This window comes from Dendrobates tinctorius, unplaced genomic scaffold (genome assembly GCF_039654945.1).
Source record: "Dendrobates tinctorius isolate UK_male_01 unplaced genomic scaffold, ASM3965494v1 ptg000011l, whole genome shotgun sequence".
NCBI classification, from domain to species: domain Eukaryota; kingdom Metazoa; phylum Chordata; class Amphibia; order Anura; family Dendrobatidae; genus Dendrobates; species Dendrobates tinctorius.
Genome location: NW_027361679.1, coordinates 120,372,368 through 120,392,816, shown reverse-complemented (window position 1 = coordinate 120,392,816; position 20,449 = coordinate 120,372,368). Strand labels below are relative to the sequence as shown.

At 51.1% G+C, this 20,449-nt stretch overlaps 16 pseudogenes; all 16 read right to left on the bottom strand.

The window, feature by feature from the left end:
• Nucleotides 1-1,834: 1,834 nt before the first annotated feature.
• LOC141051346 (5S ribosomal RNA) lies at nt 1,835-1,953 on the bottom strand (annotated as a pseudogene).
• Nucleotides 1,954-3,770: 1,817 nt separating this feature from the next.
• On the bottom strand, nt 3,771-3,889 carry LOC141051328 (5S ribosomal RNA; annotated as a pseudogene).
• Nucleotides 3,890-4,741: 852 nt separating this feature from the next.
• LOC141058048 (5S ribosomal RNA) lies at nt 4,742-4,860 on the bottom strand (annotated as a pseudogene).
• A 2,617-nt stretch (nt 4,861-7,477) lies between these two features.
• Nucleotides 7,478-7,596, bottom strand: LOC141051343 (5S ribosomal RNA; annotated as a pseudogene).
• A 3,597-nt stretch (nt 7,597-11,193) lies between these two features.
• LOC141059176 (5S ribosomal RNA) lies at nt 11,194-11,312 on the bottom strand (annotated as a pseudogene).
• Nucleotides 11,313-11,389: 77 nt separating this feature from the next.
• LOC141055120 (5S ribosomal RNA) lies at nt 11,390-11,508 on the bottom strand (annotated as a pseudogene).
• A 273-nt stretch (nt 11,509-11,781) lies between these two features.
• Nucleotides 11,782-11,900, bottom strand: LOC141055115 (5S ribosomal RNA; annotated as a pseudogene).
• A 77-nt stretch (nt 11,901-11,977) lies between these two features.
• LOC141058293 (5S ribosomal RNA) lies at nt 11,978-12,096 on the bottom strand (annotated as a pseudogene).
• Nucleotides 12,097-13,732: 1,636 nt separating this feature from the next.
• On the bottom strand, nt 13,733-13,851 carry LOC141059181 (5S ribosomal RNA; annotated as a pseudogene).
• Nucleotides 13,852-14,910: 1,059 nt separating this feature from the next.
• On the bottom strand, nt 14,911-15,029 carry LOC141052955 (5S ribosomal RNA; annotated as a pseudogene).
• A 77-nt stretch (nt 15,030-15,106) lies between these two features.
• On the bottom strand, nt 15,107-15,225 carry LOC141058671 (5S ribosomal RNA; annotated as a pseudogene).
• Nucleotides 15,226-16,282: 1,057 nt separating this feature from the next.
• On the bottom strand, nt 16,283-16,401 carry LOC141054937 (5S ribosomal RNA; annotated as a pseudogene).
• Nucleotides 16,402-19,018: 2,617 nt separating this feature from the next.
• Nucleotides 19,019-19,137, bottom strand: LOC141058848 (5S ribosomal RNA; annotated as a pseudogene).
• Nucleotides 19,138-19,214: 77 nt separating this feature from the next.
• LOC141055110 (5S ribosomal RNA) lies at nt 19,215-19,333 on the bottom strand (annotated as a pseudogene).
• A 273-nt stretch (nt 19,334-19,606) lies between these two features.
• On the bottom strand, nt 19,607-19,725 carry LOC141055107 (5S ribosomal RNA; annotated as a pseudogene).
• A 77-nt stretch (nt 19,726-19,802) lies between these two features.
• On the bottom strand, nt 19,803-19,921 carry LOC141058288 (5S ribosomal RNA; annotated as a pseudogene).
• Between the last annotated feature and the right edge of the window lie 528 nt (nt 19,922-20,449).

The following is a 20,449-nucleotide window of genomic DNA, read 5'->3' as shown; positions in this document are numbered from 1 at the left end:
AGAAGCGTGCCATCTCTGATGTTCTTTTCAAGAAGGATAAACTCGGAAGGGCAAGCTTGGAAATAAAACGTACAAAATGTCAACAGGACCAGGGATTCCCAGCCAGTCTCCCATGCGGGTACTGGCCCGGCCTCAAGCTGCTGCGATCTGACGAGGGCATGCATATTCAGCTTAGAATGGCCGTTGACGGAAGCGTGCCATCTCTGACGTTCTTTTCAAGAAGGATAAACTCGGAAGGGCAAGCTTGGAAAAAAAACGTACAAAATGTCAACAGGACCAGGGATTCCCAGCCAGTCTCCCACGCAGGTACTGACCCAGCCTCAAGCTGCTTAGCGGCTGCGATCTGACGAGGGAATGCATATTAAGCTTAGAAAGGCCATTGACGGAAGCGTGCCATCTCTGACGTTCTTTTCAAGAAGGATAAACTCGGAAGGGCAAGCTTGGAAAAAAAACGTACAAAATGTCAGCAGGACCAGGGATTCCCAGCCAGTCTCCCATGCCGGTACTGGCCCGGCCTCAAGCTGCTTAGAGGCTGCGATCTGACGAGGGATTGCATATTCAGCTTAGAATGGCCGTTGACGGAAGCGTGCCATCTCTGACGTTTTTTTCAAGAAGAATAAACTCGGAAGGGCAAGCTTGGAAATAAAACGTACATAATGTCAACATGACCAGGGATTCCCAGCCAGTCTCCCATGCCGGTACTGGCACCGCCTCAAGCTGCTTAGCGGCTGCGATGTGACGAGGGCATGCATATTCAGTTTAGAATGGCCGTTGACGGAAGCGTGCCATCTCTGACGTTCTTTTCAAGAAGGATAAACTCGGAAGGGCAAGCTTGGAAAAAAAAACGTACAAAATGTCAACAGGACCAGGGATTCCCAGCCAGTCTCCCATGCCGGTACTGGCCCGGCCTCAAGCTGCTTAGGGGCTGCGATGTGACGAGGGCATGCATATTCAGCTTAGAATGGCCGATGATGGAAGCGTGCCATCTCTGACGTTTTTTTCAAGAAGGATAAACTCGGAAGGGCAAGCTTGGAAAAAAAACTTACAGAATGTCAACAGGACCAGTGATTCCCAGCCAGTCTCCCATGCCGGTACTGGCCCGGCCTCAAGCTGCTTAGAGGCTGCGATCTGACGAGGGATTGCATATTCAGCTTAGAATGGCCGTTGACGGAAGCGTGCCATCTCTGACGTTTTTTTCAAGAAGAATAAACTCGGAAGGGCAAGCTTGGAAATAAAACGTACATAATGTCAACATGACCAGGGATTCCCAGCCAGTCTCCCATGCCGGTACTGGCACCGCCTCAAGCTGCTTAGCGGCTGCGATGTGACGAGGGCATGCATATTCAGTTTAGAATGGCCGTTGACGGAAGCGTGCCATCTCTGACGTTCTTTTCAAGAAGGATAAACTCGGAAGGGCAAGCTTGGAAAAAAAACGTACAAAATGTCAACAGGACCAGGGATTCCCAGCCAGTCTCCCATGCCGGTACTGGCCCGGCCTCAAGCTGCTTAGCGGCTGCGATGTGACGAGGGAATGCATATTCAGCTTAGAATGACCGATGACGGAAGCGTGCCATCTCTGACGTTTTTTTCAAGAAGGATAAACTTGGAAGGGCAAGCTTGGAAAAAAAACATACAGAATGTCAACAGGACCAGGGATTCCCAGCCAGTCTCCCATGCCGGTACTGGCCCGGCCTCAAGCTGCTTAGAGGCTGCGATCTGACGAGGGAATGCATATTCAGCTTAGAATGGCCGTTGACGGAAGCGTGCCATCTCTGACGTTCTTTTCAAGAAGAATAAACTCGGAAGGGCAAGCTTGGAAATAAAACGTACAAAATGTCAACAGGACCAGGGATTCCCAGCCAGTCTCCCATGCCGGTACTGGCCCAGCCTCAAGCTGCTTAGCGGCTGCGATCTGACGAGGGCAGGCATATTCAGCTTAGAATGGCCATTGACGGAAGCGTGCCATCTCTGACGTTTTTTTCAAGAAGGATAAACTCGGAAGGGCAAGCTTGGAAAAAAAACGTACAAAATGTCAACAGGACCAGGGATTCCCAGCCAGTCTCCCATGCCGATACTGGCCCGGCCTCAAGCTGCTTAGCGGCTGCGATATGACGAGGGCATGCATATTCAGCTTAGAATGGCCGTTGATGGAAGCGTGTCATCTCTGACGTTCTTTTCAAGAAGGATAAACTCGGAAGGGCAAGCTTGGAAATAAAACGTACAAAATGTCAACAGGACGAGGGATTCCCAGCAAGTCTCCCATGCCGGTACTGGCCCTGCCTCAAGCTGCTTAGCGGCTGCGATCTGACGAGGGCATGCATATTCAGCTTAGAATGGCCGTTGACGGAAGCGTGTCATCTCTGACGTTCTTTTCAAGAAGGATACACTCGGAAGGGCAAGCTTGGAAAAAAAAACGTACAATATGTCAACAGGATCAGGGATTCCCAGCCAGTCTCCCATGCCGGTACTGGCCCGGCCTCAAGCTGCTTAGCGGCTGCGATGTGACGAGGGCATGCATATACAGCTTAGAATGGCCGTTGACGGAAGCGTGCCATCTCTGATGTTCTTTTCAAGAAGGATAAACTCGGAAGGGCAAGCTTGGAAAAAAAACGTACAAAAAGTCAACAGGAACAGGGATTCCCAGCCAGTCTCCCATGCCGGTACTGGCCCAGCCTCAAGCTGCTTAGCAGCATGCATATTCAGCTAAGAATGGCCGATGATGGAAGCGTGCCATCTCTGACATTTTTTTCAAGAAGCATAAACTCGGAAGGGCAAGCTTGGGAAAAAAACATACAGAATGTCAACAGGACCAGGGATTCCCAGCCAGTCTCCCATGCCGGTACTGGCCCGGCCTCAAGCTGCTTAGAGGCTGCGATCTGACGAGGGAATGCATATTCAGCTTAGAATGGCCGTTGACGGAAGCGTGCCATCTCTGACATTCTTTTCAAGAAGGATAAACTCGGAAGGGCAAGCTTGGAAATAAAACGTACAAAATGTCAACAGGACCAGGGATTCCCAGCAAGTCTCCCATGCCGGTACTGGCCCTGCCTCAAGCTGCTTAGCGGCTGCGATCTGACAAGGGCATGCATATTCAGCTTAGAATGGCCGTTGTCGGAAGCGTGTCATCTCTGACGTTCTTTTCAAGAAGGATACACTCGGAAGGGCAAGCTTGGAAATAAAACGTACAAAATGTCAACAGGACCAGTGATTCCCAGCCAGTCTCCCATGCCGGTACTGGCCCGGCCTCAAGCTGCTTAGCGGCTGCAATCTGACGAGGGCATGCATATTCAGCTTAGAATGGCCGTTGACGGAAGCGTGCCATCTCTGATGTTCTTTTCAAGAAGGATAAACTCGGAATGGCAAGCTTGGAAATAAAACGTACAAAATGTCAACAGGACCAGGGATTCCCAGCCAGTCTCCCATGCCGGTACTGGCCCGGCCTCAAGCTGCTGCGATCTGACGAGGGCATGCATATTCAGCTTAGAATGGCCTTTGACGGAAGCGTGCCATCTCTGACGTTCTTTTCAAGAAGGATAAACTCGGCAGGGCAAGCTTGGAAAAAAAACGTACAAAATGTCAAAAGGACCAGGGATTCCCAGCCAGTCTCCCATGCAGGTACTGGCCCTGCCTCAAGCTGCTTAGCGGCTGCGATCTGACGAGGGAATGCATATTCAGCTTAGAATGGCCGTTGACGGAAGCGTGCCATCTCTGACGTTCTTTTCAAGAAGGATAAACTCGGAAGGGCAAGCTTGGAAAAAAAACGTACAAAATGTCAACAGGACCAGGGATTCCCAGCCAGTCTCCCATGCCGGTACTGGCCCCGCCTCAAGCTGCTTAGCGGCTGCGATCTGATGAGGGCAGGCATATTCAGCTTAGAATGGCCGTTGACGGAAGCGTGCCATCTCTGACGTTTTTTTCAAGAAGGATAAACTCGGAAGGGCAAGCTTGGAAAAAAAACGTCAACAGGACCAGGGATTCCCAGCCAGTCTCCCATGCCGGTACTGGCCCGGCCTCAAGCTGCTTAGCGGCTGCGATCTGACGAGGGCATGCATATTCAGTTTAGAATGGCCGTTGACGGAAGCGTGCCATCTCTGACGTTCTTTTCAAGAAGGATAAACTCGGAAGGGCAAGCTTGGAAAAAAAACGTACAAAATGTCAACAGGACCAGGGATTCCCAGCCAGTCTCGCATGCCGGTACTGGCCCTGCCTCAAGCTGCTTAGCGGCTGCGATGTGACGAGGGCATGCATATTCAGCTTAGAATGGCCGTTGACGGAAGCGTGTCATCTCTGACGTTCTTTTCAAGAAGGATAAATTCGGAAGGGCAAGCTTGGAAATAAAACGTACAAAATGTCAACAGGATCAGGGATTCCCAGCCAGTCTCCCATGCCGGTACTGGCCCGGCCTCAAGCTGCTTAGTGGCTGCTATGTGACGAGGGCATGCATATTCAGCTTAGAATGGCCGATGACGGAAGCGTACCATCTCTGACGTTTTTTTCAAGAAGGATAAACTCGGAAGGGCAAGCTTGGAAAAAAAACATACAGAATGTCAACAGGACCAGGGATTCCCAGCCAGTCTCCCATGCCGGTACTGGCCCGGCCTCAAGCTGCTTAGAGGCTGCGATCTGACGAGGGAATGCATATTCAGCTTAGAATGGCCGTTGACGGAAGCGTGCCATCTCTGACGTTCTTTTCAAGAAGGATAAACTCGGAAGGGCAAGCTTGGAAATAAAACGTACAAAATGTCAACAGGACCAGGGATTCCCAGCCAGTCTCCCATGCCAGTACTGGCCCAGCCTCAAGCTGCTTAGCGGCTGCGATCTGACGAGGGCAGGTATATTCAGCTTAGAATGGCCGTTGACGGAAGTGTGCCATCTCTGACGTTTTTTTCAAGAAGGATAAACTCGGAAGGGCAAGCTTGGAAAAAAAACGTACAAAATGTCAACAGGACCGGGGATTCCCAGCCAGTCTCCCATGCCGGTACTGGCCCAGCCTCAAGCTGCTTAGCGGCTGCGATCTGACGAGGGCATGCATATTCAGCTTAGAATGGCCGTTGACGGAAGCATGCCATCTCTGACGTTCTTTTCAAGAAGGATAAACTCGGAAGGGCAAGCTTGGAAAAAAAACGTACAAAATGTCAACAGGACCAGGGATTCCCAGCCAGTCTCGCATGCCGGTACTGGCCCTGCCTCAAGCTGCTTAGCGGCTGCGATCTGACGAGGGCATGCATATTAAGCTTAGAATGGCCGTTAACAGAAGCGTGCCATCTCTGACGTTCTTTTCAAGAAGGATAAACTCGGAAGGGCAAGCTTGGAAATAAAACGTACAAAATGTCAACAGGACCAGGGATTCCCAGCCAGTCTCCCATGCCGGTACTGGCCCAGCCTCAAGCTGCTTAGCGGCTGCGATCTGACGAGGGCATGCATATTCAGCTTAGAATGGCCGTTGACGGAAGCGTGCCATCTCTGACGTTCTTTTCAAGAAGGATAAACTCGGAAGGGCAAGCTTGGAAAAAAAACGTACAAAATGTCAACAGGACCAGGGATTCCCAGCCAGTCTCCCATGCCGGTACTGGCCCGGCCTCAAGCTGCTTAGCGGCTGCGATGTGATGAGGGCATGCATATTCAGCTTAGAATGGCCGTTGACAGAAGCGTGCCATCTCTGACGTTCTTTTCAAGAAGGATAAACTCGGAAGGGCAAGCTTGGAAAAAAAACGTACAAAATGTCAACAGGACCAGGGATTCCCAGCCAGTCTCCCATGCCGGTACTGGCCCGGCCACAAGCTGCTTAGCGGCTGCGATGTGACGAGGGCATGCATATTCAGCTTAGAATGGCCGATGATGGAAGCGTGCCATCTCTGACGTTTTTTTCAAGAAGGATAAACTCGGAAGGGCAAGCTTGGAAAAAAAACATACAGAATGTCAACAGGACCAGGGATTCCCAGCCAGTCTCCCATGCCGGTACTGGCCCGGCCTCAAGCTGCTTAGAGGCTGCGATCTGACGAGGAAATGCATATTCAGCTTAGAATGACCGTTGACGGAAGCGTGCCATCTCTGACGTTCTTTTCAAGAAGGATAAACTCGGAAGGGCAAGCTTGGAAATAAAACGTACAAAATGTCAACAGGACCAGTGTTTCCCAGCCAGTCTCCCCTGCCGGTACTGGCTCGGCCTCAAGCTGCTTAGCGGCTGCGATCTGACGAGGGCATGCATATTCAGCTTAGAATGGCCGTTGACGGAAGCGTGACATCTCTGATGTTCTTTTCAAGAAGGATAAACTCGGAAGGGCAAGCTTGGAAATAAAACGTACAAAATGTCAACAGGAACAGGGATTCCCAGCCAGTCTCCCATGCCGGTACTGGCCCGGCCTCAAGCTGCTGCGATCTGACGAGGGCATGCATATTCAGCTTAGAATGGCCATTGACGGAAGTATCCCATCTCTGACGTTTTTTTCAAGAAGGATAAACTCGGAAGGGCAAGCTTGGAAAAAAAAACGTACAAAATGTCAACAGGACCAGGGATTCCCAGCCAGTCTCCCATGCCGGTACTGGCCCGGCCTCAAGCTGCTTAGCGGCTGCGATGTGACGAGGGCATGCATATTCAGCTTAGAATGACCGATGATGGAAGTGTGCCATCTCTGACGTTTTTTTCAAGAAGGATAAACTCGGAAGAGCAAGCTTGGAAAAAAACATACAGAATGTCAACAGGACCAGGGATTCCCAGCCAGTCTCCCATGCCGGTACTGGCCCGGCCTCAAGCTGCTTAGAGGCTGCGATCTGACGAGGGAATGCATATTCAGCTTAGAATGGCCGTTGACGGAAGCGTGCCATCTCTGACGTTTTTTTCAAGAAGGATAAACTCGGAAGGGCAAGCTTGGAAATAAAACGTACAAAATGTCAACATGACCAGGGATTCCCAGCCAGTCTCCCATGCCGGTACTGGCCCGGCCTCAAGCTGCTTAGCGGCTGCGATGTGACGAGGGCATGCATATTCAGTTTAGAATGGCCGTTGACGGAAACGTGCCATCTCTGACGTTCTTTTCAAGAAGGATAAACTCGGAAGGGCAAGCTTGGAAAAAAAACGTACAAAATGTCAACAGGACCAGGGATTCCCAGCCAGTCTCCCATGCCGGTACTGGCCCGGCCTCAAGCTGCTTAGCGGCTGCGATGTGACGAGAGCATGCATATTCAGCTTAGAATGGCCGATGACGGAAGCGTGCCATCTCTGACGTTTTTTTCAAGAAGGATAAACTTGGAAGGGCAAGCTTGGAAAAAAAACATACAGAATGTCAACAGGACCAGGGATTCCCAGCCAGTCTCCCATGCCGGTACTGGCCCGGCCTCAAGCTGCTTAGAGGCTGCGATCTGACGAGGGAATGAATATTCAGCTTAGAATGGCCGTTGACGGAAGCATGCCATCTCTGACGTTCTTTTCAAGAAGGATAAACTCGGAAGGGCAAGCTTGGAAATAAAACGTACAAAATGTCAACAGGACCAGGGATTCCCAGCCAGTCTCCCATGCCGGTACTGGCCCAGCCTCAAGCTGCTTAGCGGCTGCGATCTGACGAGGGCAGGCATATTCAGCTTAGAATGGCCATTGACAGAAGTGTGCCATCTCTGACGTTTTTTTCAAGAAGGATAAACTCGGAAGGGCAAGCTTGGAAAAAAAACGTACAAAAAGTCAACAGGACCAGGGATTCCCAGCCAGTCTCCCATGCCGGTACTGGCCCGGCCTCAAGCTGCTTAGCGGCTGCAATCTGACGAGGGCATGCATATTCAGCTTAGAATGGCCGTTGACGGAAGCGTGCCATCTCTGACGTTCTTTTCAAGAAGGATAAACTCGGAAGTGCAAGCTTGGAAAAAAAACGTACAACATGTCAACAGGACCAGGGATTCCCAGCCAGTCTCGCATGCCGGTACTGGCCCTGCCTCAAGCTGCTTAGCGGCTGCGATCTGACGAGGGCATGCATATTCAGCTTAGAATGGCCGTTGATGGAAGCGTGTCATCTCTGACGTTCTTTTCAAGAAGGATAAACTCGGAAGGGCAAGCTTGGAAATAAAACGTACAAAATGTCAACAGGATCAGGGATTCCCAGCCAGTCTCCCATGCCGGTACTGGCCCGGCCTCAAGCTGCTTAGCGGCTGCGATCTGACGAGGGCATGCATATTCAGCTTAGAATGGCCGTTGACGGAAGCGTGCCATCTCTGACGTTCTTTTCAAGAAGGATAAACTCGGAAGGGCAAGCTTGGAAAAAAAACGTACAAAATGTCAGCAGGACCAGGGATTCCCAGCCAGTCTCCCATGCCGGTACTGGCCCGGCCTCAAGCTGCTTAGCGGCTGCGATGTGACGAGGGCATGCATATTCAGCTTAGAATGGCAGATGATGGAAGCGTGCCATCTCTGACGTTTTTTTCAAGAAGGATAAACTCGGAAGGGCAAGCTTGGAAAAAAAACATACAGAATGTCAACAGGACCAGCGATTCCCAGCCAGTCTCCCATGCCGGTACTGGCACGGCCTCAAGCTGCTTAGCGGCTGCGATGTGACGAGGGCATGCATATTCAGTTTAGAATGGCCGTTGACGGAAGCGTGCCATCTCTGACGTTCTTTTCAAGAAGGATAAACTCGGAAGGGCAAGCTTGGAAAAAAAACGTACAAAATGTCAACAGGACCAGGGATTCCCAGCCAGTCTCCCACGCCGGTACTGGCCCGGCCTCAAGCTGCTTAGAGGCTGCGATGTGACGAGGGCATGCATATTCAGCTTAGAATGGCCGATGACGGAAGCGTGCCATCTCTGACGTTTTTTTCAAGAAGGATAAACTCGGAAGGGCAAGCTTGGAAAAAAAACATACAGAATGTCAACAGGACCAGGGATACCCAGCCAGTCTCCCATGCCGGTACTGGCCCGGCCTCAAGCTGCTAAGAGGCTGCGATCTGACGAGGAAATGCATATTCAGCTTAGAATGGCCGTTGACGGAAGCATGCCATCTCTGACGTTCTTTTCAAGAAGGATAAACTCGGAAGGGCAAGCTTGGAAATAAAACGTACAAAATGTCAACAGGACCAGGGATTCCCAGCCAGTCTCCCATGCCGGTACAGGCCCAGCCTCAAGCTGCTTAGCGGCTGCGATCTGACGAGGGGAGGAATATTCAGCTTAGAATGGCCACTGACGGAAGTGTGCCATCTCTGACGTTTTTTTCAAGAAGGATAAACTCGGAAGGGCAAGCTTGGAAAAAAAACGTACAAAATGTCAACAGGACCAGGGATTCCCAGCCAGTCTCCCATGCCGGTACTGGCCCGGCCTCAAGCTGCTTAGCGGCTGCGATCTGACGAGGGCATGCATATTCAGCTTCGAATGGCCGTTGACGGAAGCGTGCCATCTCTGACGTTCTTTTCAAGAAGGATAAACTCGGAAGGGCAAGCTTGGAAAAAAAACGTACAAAATGTCAACAGGACCAGGGATTCCCAGCCAGTCTCACATGCCGGTACTGGCCCTGCCTCAAGCTGCTTAGCGGCTGCGATCTGACGAGGGCATGCATATTCAACTTAGAATGGCCGTTGACGGAAGCGTGTCATCTCTGACGTTCTTTTCAAGAAGGATAAACTCGGAAGGGCAAGCTTGGAAATAAAACGTACAAAATGTCAACAGGACGAGGGATTCCCAGCAAGTCTCCCATGCCGGTACTGGCCCTGCCCCAAGCTGCTTAGCGGCTGCGATGTGACGAGGGCATGCATATTCAGCTTAGAATGGCCGTTGACGGAAGCGTGTCATCTCTGACGTTCTTTTCAAGAAGGATACACTCGGAAGGGCAAGCTTGGAAATAAAACGTATAATATGTCAACAGGATCAGGGATTCCCAGCCAGTCTCCCATGCCGGTACTGGCCCGGCCTCAAGCTGCTTAGCAGCTGCGATGTGACGAGGGCATGCATATACAGCTTAGAATGGCCGTTGACGGAAGCATTCCATCTCTGACGTTCTTTTCAAGAAGGATAAACTCGGAAGGGCAAGCTTGGAAAAAAAACGTACAAAAAGTCAACAGGACCAGTGATTCCCAGCCAGTCTCCCATGCCGGTACTGGCCCGGCCTCAAGCTGCTTAGCGGCTGCGATGTGACGAGGGCATGCATATTCAGCTTAGAATGGCCGATGATGGAAGCGTGCCATCTCTGACATTTTTTTCAAGAAGGATAAACTCGGAAGGGCAAGCTTGGAAAAAAAACATACAGAATGTCAACAGGACCAGGGATTCCCATCTAGTCTCCCATGCCGGTACTGGCCCGGCCTCAAGCTGCTTAGAGGTTGCGATCTGACGAGGGAATGCATATTCAGCTTAGAATGGCCGTTGACGGCAGCGTGCCATCTCTGACGTTCTTTTCAAGAAGGATAAACTCAGAAGGGCAAGCTTGGAAATAAAACGTACAAAATGTCAACAGGACCAGTGATTCCCAGCCAGTCTCCCATGCCAGTACTGACCCGGCCTCAAGCTGCTTAGCGGCTGCGATTTGACGAGGGAATGCATATTCAGCTTAGAATGGCCGTTGACGGAAGCGTGTCATCTCTGACGTTCTTTTCAAGAAGGATACACTCAGAAGGGCAAGCTTGGAAATAAAACGTACAAAATGTCAACAGGACCAGTGATTCCCAGCCAGTCTCCCATGCCGGTACTGGCCCGGCCTCAAGCTGCTTAGCGGCTGCGATCTGACGAGGGCATGCATATTCAGCTTAGAATGGCCGTTGACGGAAGAGTGCCATCTCTGATGTTCTTTTCAAGAAGGATAAACTCGGAAGGGCAAGCTTGGAAATAAAACGTACAAAATGTCAACAGGACCAGGGATTCACAGCCAGTCTCCCATGCCGGTACTGGCCCGGCCTCAAGCTGCTGCGATCTGACGAGGGATGCATATTCAGCTTAGAATGGCCGTTGACGGAAGCGTGCCATCTCTGACGTTCTTTTCAAGAAGGATAAACTCGGAAGGGCAAGCTTGGAAAAAAAAACGTACAAAATGTCAGCAGGACCAGGGATTCCCAGCCAGTCTCCCATGCAGGTACTGGCCCAGCCTCAAGTTGCTTAGCGGCTGCGATCTGACGAGGGAATGCATATTCAGCTTAGAATGGCCATTGACGGAAGCGTGCCATCTCTGACGTTCTTTTCAAGAAGGATAAACTCGGAAGGGCAAGCTTGGAAAAAAAACGTACAAAATGTCAACAGGACCAGGGATTCCCAGCCAGTCTCCCATGCCGGTACTGGCCCGGCCTCAAGCTGCTTAGCGGCTGCAATCTGATGAGGGCAGGCATATACAGCTTAGAATGGCCGTTGACGGAAGCGTGCCATCTCTGACGTTTTTTTCAAGAAGGATAAACTCGGAAGGGCAAGCTTGGAAAAAAAACGTACAAAATGTCAACAGGACCAGGGATTCCCAGCCAGTCTCCCATGCCGGTACTGGCCCGGCCTCAAGCTGCTTAGCGGCTGCGATCTGACGAGGGCATGCATATTCAGCTTAGAATGGCCGTTGACGGAAGCGTGTCATCTCTGACGTTCTTTTCAAGAAGGATAAACTCGGAAGGGCAAGCTTGGAAATAAAACGTACAAAATGTCAACAGGATCAGGGATTCCCAGCCAATCTCCCATGCCAGTACTGGCCCGGCCTCAAGCTGCTTAGCGGCTGCGATCTGACGAGGGCATGCATATTCAGCTTAGAATGGCCGTTGACGGAAGCGTGCCATCTCTGACGTTCTTTTCAAGAAGGATAAACTCGGAAGGGTAAGCTTGGATAAAAAACGTACAAAATGTCAACAGGACCAGGGATTCCCAGCCAGTCTCCCATGCCGGTACTGGCCCGGCCTCAAGCTGCTTAGCGGCTGCGATCTGACGAGGGCATGCATATTCAGCTTAGAATGGCCGTTGACAGAAGCTTGCCATCTCTGACGTTCTTTTCAAGAAGGATAAACTCGGAAGGGCAAGCTTGGAAAAAAAACGTACAAAATGTCAACAGGACCAGGGATTCCCAGCCAGTCTCCCATGCCGGTACTGGCCCGGCCTCAAGCTGCTTAGCGGCTGCGATCTGACGAGGGCAGGCATATTCAGCTTAGAATGGCCGTTGACGGAAGCGTGCCATCTCTGACGTTTTTTTCAAGAAGGATAAACTTGGAAGGGCAAGCTTGGAAAAAAAACGTACAAAATGTCAACAGGACCAGGGATTCCCAGCCAGTCTCCCATGCCGGTACTGGCCCGGCCTCAAGCTGCTTAGCAGCTGCGATCTGACAAGGGCATGCATATTCAGCTTAGAATGGCCGTTGACGGAAGCGTGCCATCTCTGACGTTCTTTTCAAGAAGGATAAACTCGGAAGGACAAGCTTGGAAAAAAAACGTACAAAATGTCAACAGGACCAGGGATTCCCAGCCAGTCTCCCATGCCGGTACTGGCCCGGCCTCAAGCTGCTTAGCGGCTGCGATGTGACAAGGGCATGCATATTCAGCTTAGAATGGCCGATGATGGAAGCGTGCCATCTCTGACGTTTTTTTCAAGAAGGATAAACTCGGAAGGCCAAGCTTGGAAAAAAAACATACAGAATGTCAAAAGGACCAGGGATTCCCAGCCAGTCTCCCATGCCGGTACTGGCCCGGCCTCAAGCTGCTTAGAGGCTGCGATCTGACGAGGGAATGCATATTCAGCTTAGAATGGCCGTTGACGGAAGCGTGCCATCTCTGACGTTTTTTTCAAGAAGGATAAACTCGGAAGGGCAAGCTTGGAAATAAAACATACAAAATGTCAACAGGACCAGGGATTCCCAGCCAGTCTCCCATGCCGGTACTGGCCCGGCCTCAAGCTGCTTAGCGGCTGCGATGTGACGAGGGCATGCATATTCAGTTTAGAATGGCCATTGACGGAAGCGTGCCATCTCTGACGTTCTTTTCAAGAAGGATAAACTCGGAAGGGCAAGCTTGGAAAAAAAACGTACAAAATGTCAACAGGACCAGGGATTCCCAGCCAGTCTCCCATGCCGGTACTGGCCCGCCTCAAGCTGCTTAGCGGCTGCAATGTGACGAGGGCATGCATATTCAGCTTAGAATGGCCGATGACGGAAGTGTGCCATCTCTGACGTTTTTTTCAAGAAGGATAAACTCGGAAGGGCAAGCTTGGAAAAAAAATATACAGAATGTCAACAGGACCAGGGATTCCCAGCCAGTCTCCCATGCCGGTACTGGCCCGGCCTCAAGCTGCTTAGAGGCTGCGATGTGACGAGGGAATGCATATTCAGCTTAGAATGGCCGTTGACGGAAGCTTGCCATCTCTGACGTTCTTTTCAAGTAGGATAAACTCGGAAGGGCAAGCTTGGAAATAAAACGTACAAAATGTCAACAGGACCAGGGATTCCCAGCCAGTCTCCCATGCCGGTACTGGCCCGGCCTCAAGCTGCTGCGATCTGACGAGGGCATGCATATTCATCTTAGAATGGCCGTTGACGGAAGCGTGCCATCTCTGACGTTCTTTTCAAGAAGGATAAACTCGGAAGGGCAAGCTTGGAAAAAAAACGTACAAAATGTCAACAGGACCAGGGATTCCCAGCCAGTCTCCCATGCAGGTACTGGCCCAGCCTCAAGCTACTTAGCGGCTGCGATCGGACGAGGGAATGCATATTCAGCTTAGAATGGCCGTTGACGGAAGCGTGCCATCTCTGACGTTCTTTTCAAGAAGGATAAACTCGGAAGGGCAAGCTTGGAAAAAAAACATACAAAATGTCAACAGGACCAGGGATTCCCAGCCAGTCTCCCATGCCGGTACTGGCCCGGCCTCAAGCTGCTTAGCGGCTGCGATCTGATGAGTGCAGGCATATTCAGCTTAGAATGGCCGTTGACGTAAGCGTGCCATCTCTGACGTTTTATTCAAGAAGGATAAACTCGGAAGGGCAAGCTTGGAAAAAAAACGTACAAAATGTCAACAGGACCAGGGATTCCCAGCCAGTCTCCCATGCCGGTACTGGCCCGGCCTCAAGCTGCTTAGCGGCTGCGATCTGACGAGGGCATGCATATTCAGCTTAGAATGGCCGTTGATGGAAGCGTGCCATCTCTGACGTTCTTTTCAAGAAGGATAAACTCGGAAGGGCAAGCTTGGAAAAAAAACCGTACAAAATGTCAACAGGACCAGGGATTCCCAGCCAGTCTCGCATGCCGGTACTGGCCCTGCCTCAAGCTGCTTAGCGGCTGTGATCTGACGAGGGCATGCATATTGAGCTTAGAATGGCCGTTGACGGAAGCGTGTCATCTCTGACGTTCTTTTCAAGAAGGATAAACTCCTAAGGGCAAGCTTGGAAATAAAACGTACAAAATGTCAACAGGATCAGGGATTCCCAGCCAGTCTCCCATGCCGGTACTGGCCCAGCCTCAAGCTGCTTAGCGGCTGCGATCTGACGAGGGAAGGCATATTCAGCTTAGAATGGCCGTTGACGGAAGCGTGCCTTCTCTGACGTTCTTTTCAAGAAGGATAAACTCGGAAGGGCAAGCTTGGAAAAAAAACGTTCAAAATGTCAACAGGACCAGGGATTCCCAGCCAGTCTCGCATGCCGGTACTGGCCCTGCCTCAAGCTGCTTAGCGGCTGCGATCTGACGAGGGCATGTATATTCAGCTTAGAATGGCCGTTGACGGAAGCGTGTCATCTCTGACGTTCTTTTCAAGAAGGATAAACTCGGAAGGGCAAGCTTGGAAATAAAACGTACAAAATGTCAACAGGATAAGGGATTCCCAGCCAGTCTACCATGCCGGTACTGGCCCGGCCTCAAGCTGCTTAGCGGCTGCGATCTGACGAGGGCATGCATATTCAGCTTAGAACGGCCGTTGACAGAAGCTTGTCATCTCTGACGTTCTTTTCAAGAAGGATAAACTCGGAAGGGCAAGCTTGGAAAAAAAAACGTACAAAAAGTCAACAGGACCAGGGATTCCCAGCCAGTCTCCCATGCCGGTACTGGCCCGGCCTCAAGCTGCTTAGCGGCTGCGATCTGACGAGGGCAGGCATATTCAGCTTAGAATGGCCGTTGACGGAAGCGTGCCATCTCTGACGTTTTTATCAAGAAGGATAAACTCGGAAGGGCAAGCTTGGAAAAAAAACGTACAAAATGTCAACAGTACCAGGGATTCCCAGCCAGTCTCCCATGCCGGTACTGGCCCGGCCTCAAGCTGCTTAGCGGCTGCGATCTGACGAGGGCATGCATATTCAGCTTAGAATGGCCGTTGACGGAAGCGTGCCATCTCTGACGTTCTTTTCAAGAAGGATAAACTCGGAAGGGCAAGCTTGGAAAAAAAACGTACAAAATGTCAACAGGACCAGGGATTCCCAGCCAGTCTCCCATGCCGGTACTGGCCCGGCCTCAAGCTGCTTAGCGGCTGCGATGTGACGAGGGCATGCATATTCAGCTTAGAATGGCCGATGATGGAAGCGTGCCATCTCTGACGTTTTTTTCAAGAAGGATAAACTCGGAAGGGCAAGCTTGGAAAAAAAACATACAGAATGTCAACAGGACCAGGGATTCCCAGCCAGTCTCCCATGCCGGTACTGGCCCGGCCTCAAGCTGCTTAGAGGCTGCGATCTGACGAGGGCATGCATATTCAGCTTAGAATGGCCGTTGACGGAAGCGTGCCATCTCTGACGTTCTTTTCAAGAAGGATAAACTCGGAAGGGCAAGCTTGGAAAAAAAACGTACAAAATGTCAACAGGACCAGGTATTCCCAGGCAGTCTCGCATGCCGGTACTGGCCCTGCCTCAAGATGCTTAGCGGCTGCGATCTGACGAGGGCATGCATATTCAGCTTAGAATGGCCGTTGACGGAAGCGTGTCATCTCTGACGTTCTTTTCAAGAAGGATAAACTCGGAATGGCAAGCTTGGAAATAAAACGTACAAAATGTCAACAGGATCAGGGATTCCCAGCCAGTCTCCCATGCCGGTACTGACCCGGCCTCAAGCTGCTTAGCGGCTGCGATCTGACGAGGGCATGCATATTCAGCTTAGAATGGCCGTTGACGGAAGCGTGCCATCTCTGACGTTCTTTTCAAGAAGGATAAACTCGGAAGGGTAAGCTTGGAAAAAAAACGTACAAAATGTTGACAGGACCAGGGATTCCCAGCCAGTCTCCCAAGCCGGTACTTTCCCGGCCTAAAGCTGCTTAGCGGCTGCGATCTGACGAGGGAATGCATATTCAGCTTAGAATGGCCGTTGACTGAAGCTTGCCATCTCTGACGTTCTTTTCAAGAAGGATGAACTCGGAAGGGCAAGCTTGGAAAAAAAACGTACAAAATGTCAACAGGACCAGGGATTCCCAGCCAGTCTCCCATGCCGGTACTGGCCCGGCCTCAAGCTGCTTAGCTGCTGCGATCTGACGAGGGCAGGCATATTCAGCTTAGAATGGCCGTTGACGGAAGCATGCCATCTCTGACGTTTTTTTCAAGAAGGATAAACTCGGAAGGGCAAGCTTGGAAAAAAAACGTACAAAATGTCAACAGGACCAGGGATTCCCAGCCAGTCTCCCATGCCGGTACTGGCCCGGCCTCAAGCTGCTTAGCGGCTGCGATCTGACAAGGGCATGCATATTCAGCTTAGAATGGCCGTTGACGGAAGCGTGCCATCTCTGACGTTCTTTTCAAGAAGGAAAAACTCGGAAGGGCAAGTTTGGAAAAAAAACGTACAAAATGTCAACAGGACCAGGGATTCCCAGCCGGTCTCCCATGCCGGTACTGGCCCGGCCTCAAGCTGCTTAGCGGCTGCGATGTGACGAGGGAATGCATATTCAGCTTAGAATGGCCGATGATGGAAGCGTGCCATCTCTGACGTTTTTTTCAAGAAGGATAAACTCGGAATGGCAAGCTTGGAAAAAAAACATACAGAATGTCAACAGGACCAGGGATTCCCAGCCAGTCTCCCATGCCGGTACTGGCCCGGCCTCAAGCTGCTTAGAGGCTGCGATCTGACGAGGGAATGCATATTCAGCTTAGAATGGCCGTTGACGGAAGCGTGCCATCTCTGACGTTTTTTTCAAGAAGGATAAACTCGGAAGGGCAAGCTTGGAAATAAAACGTACAAAATGTCAACAGGACCAGGGATTCCCAGCCAGTCTCCCATGCCGGTACTGGCGCGGCCTCAAGCTGCTTAGCGGCTGCGATGTGACGAGGGAATGCTTATTCAGTTTAGAATAGCCATTGACGGAAGCGTGCCATCTCTGACGTTCTTTTCAAGAAGGATAAACTCGGAAGGGCAAGCTTGGAAAAAAAACGTACAAAATGTCAACAGGACCAGGGATTCCCAGCCAGTCTCCCATGCCGGTACTGGCCCGGCCTCAAGCTGCTTAGCGGCTGCGATGTGACGAGGGCATGCATATTCAGCTTAGAATGGCCGATGACGGAAGCGTGCCATCTCTGACGTTTTTTTCAAGAAGGATAAACTCGGAAGGGCAAGCTTGGAAAAAAAACATACAGAATGTCAACAGGACCAGGGATTCCCAGCCAGTCTCCCATGCCGGTACTGGCCCGGCCTCAAGCTGTTTAGAGGCTGCGATCTGACGAGGGAATGCATATTCAGCTTAGAATGGCCGTTGACGGAAGCGTTCCATCTCTGACGTTCTTTTCAAGAAGGATAAACTCGGAAGGGCAAGCTTGGAAATAAAACGTACAAAATGTCAACAGGACCAGGGATTCCCAGCCAGTCTCCCATGCCGATACTGGCCCAGCCTCAAGCTGCTTAGCGGCTGCGATCTGACGAGGGCAGGCATATTCAGCTTAGAATGGCCGTTGACGGAAGCGTGCCATCTCTGACGTTTTTTTCAAGAAGGATAAACTCGGAAGGGCAAGCTTGGAAAAAAAACGTACAAAGTGTCAACAGGACCAGGGAAACCCAGCCAGTCTCCCATGCCGGTACTGGCCCAGCCTCAAGCTGCTTAGCGGCTGCGATCTGACGAGGGCATGCATATTCAGCTTAGAATGGCCGTTGACGGAAGCGTGCCATCTCTGACGTTCTTTTCAAGAAGGATAAACTCGGAAGGGCAAGCTTGGAAAAAAAACGTACAAAAAGTCAACAGGACCAGGGATTCCCAGCCAGTCTCGCATGCCGATACTGGCCCTGCCTCAAGCTGCTTAGCGGCTGCGATCTGACGAGGGCATGCATATTCAGCTTAGAATGGCCGTTGACAGAAGCGTGCCATCTCTGACGTTCTTTTCAAGAAGGATAAACTCAGAAGGGAAAGCTTGGAAATAAAACGTACAAAATGTCAACAGGACCAGGGATTCCCACCAAGTCTCCCATGCCGGTACTGGCCCTGCCTCAAGCTGCTTAGCGGCTGCGATCTGACAAGGGCATGCATATTCAGCTTAGAATGGGCGATGACGGAAGCGTGTCATCTCTGAAGTTCTTTTCAAGAAGGATACACTCGGAAGGGCAAGCTTGGAAATAAAACGTACAAAATGTCAACAGGACCAGTGATTCCCAGCCAGTCTCCCATGCCGGTACTGGCCCGGCCTCAAGCTGCTTAGCGGCTGCTATCTGACGAGGGCATGCATATTCAGCTTAGAATGGCCGTTGACGGAAGCGTGCTATCTCTGATGTTCTTTTCAAGAAGGAGAAACGCGGAAGGGCAAGCTTGGAAATAAAACGTACAAAATATCAACAGGACCAGGGATTCCCAGCCAGTCTCCCATGCCGGTACTGGCCCGGCCTCAAGCTGCTGCGATCTGACGAGGGCATGCATATTCAGCTTTGAATGGTCGTTGACAGAAGCGTGCCATCTCTGACGTTCTTTTCAAGAAGGATAAACTCGGAAGGGCAAGCTTGGAAAAAAAACGTACAAAATGTCAACAGGACCAGGGATTCCCAGCCAGTCTCCCATGCAGGTACTGGCCCAGCCTCAAGCTGCTTAGCGGCTGCGATCTGATGAGGGAATGCATATTCAGCTTAGAATGGCCGTTGACGGAAGCGTGCCATCTCTGACGTTCTTTTCAAGAAGGATAAACTCGGAAGGGCAAGCTTGGAAAAAAAACATACAAAATGTCAACAGGACCAGGGATTCCCAGCCAGTCTCCCATGCCGGTACTGGCCCGGCCTCAAGCTGCTTAGCGGCTGCAATCTGATGAGGGCAGGCATATTCAGCTTAGAATGGCCGTTGACGGAAGCGTGCCATCTCTGACGTTTTTTTCAAGAAGGATAAACTCGGAAGGGCAAGCTTGGAAAAAAAACGTACAAAATGTCAACAGGACCAGGGATTCCCAGCCAGTCTCCCATGCCGGTACTGGCCCGGCCTCAAGCTGCTTAGCGGCTGCGATCTGACGAGGGCATGCATATTCAGCTTAGAATGGCCGTTGACGGAAGCGTGTCATCTCTGACGTTCTTTTCAAGAAGGATAAACTCGGAAGGGCAAGCTTGGAAATAAAACGTACAAAATGTCAACAGGATCAGGGATTCCCAGCCAATCTCCCATGCCGGTACTGGCCCGGCCTCAAGCTGCTTAGCGGCTGCAATCTGACGAGGGCATGCATATTCAGCTTAGAATGGCCGTTGACGGAAGCGTGCCATCTCTGACGTTCTTTTCAAGAAGGATAAACTCGGAAGGGTAAGCTTGGATAAAAAACGTACAAAATGTCAACAGGACCAGGGATTCCCAGCCAGTCTCCCATGCCGGTACTGGCCCGGCCTCAAGCTGCTTAGCGGCTGCGATCTGACGAGGGCATGCATATTCAGCTTAGAATGGCCGTTGACAGAAGCTTGCCATCTCTGACGTTCTTTTCAAGAAGGATAAACTCGGAAGGGCAAGCTTGGAAAAAAAACGTACAAAATGTCAACAGGACCAGGGATTCCCAGCCAGTCTCCCATGCCGGTACTGGCCCGGCCTCAAGCTGCTTAGCGGCTGCGATCTGACGAGGGCAGGCATATTCAGCTTAGAATGGCCGTTGACGGAAGCGTGCCATCTCTGACGTTTTTTTCAAGAAGGATAAACTTGGAAGGGCAAGCTTGGAAAAAAAACGTACAAAATGTCAACAGGACCAGGGATTCCCAGCCAGTCTCCCATGCCGGTACTGGCCCGGCCTCAAGCTGCTTAGCGGCTGCGATCTGACAAGGGCATGCATATTCAGCTTAGAATGGCCGTTGACGGAAGCGTGCCATCTCTGACGTTCTTTTCAAGAAGGATAAACTCGGAAGGACAAGCTTGGAAAAAAAACGTACAAAATGTCAACAGGACCAGGGACTCCCAGCCAGTCTCCCATGCCGGTACTGGCCCGGCCTCAAGCTGCTTAGCGGCTGCGATGTGACAAGGGCATGCATATTCAGCTTAGAATGGCCAATGATGGAAGCGTGCCATCTCTGACGTTTTTTTCAAGAAGGATAAACTCGGAAGGCCAAGCTTGGAAAAAAAACATACAGAATGTCAAAAGGACCAGGGATTCCCAGCCAGTCTCCCATGCCGGTACTGGCCCGGCCTCAA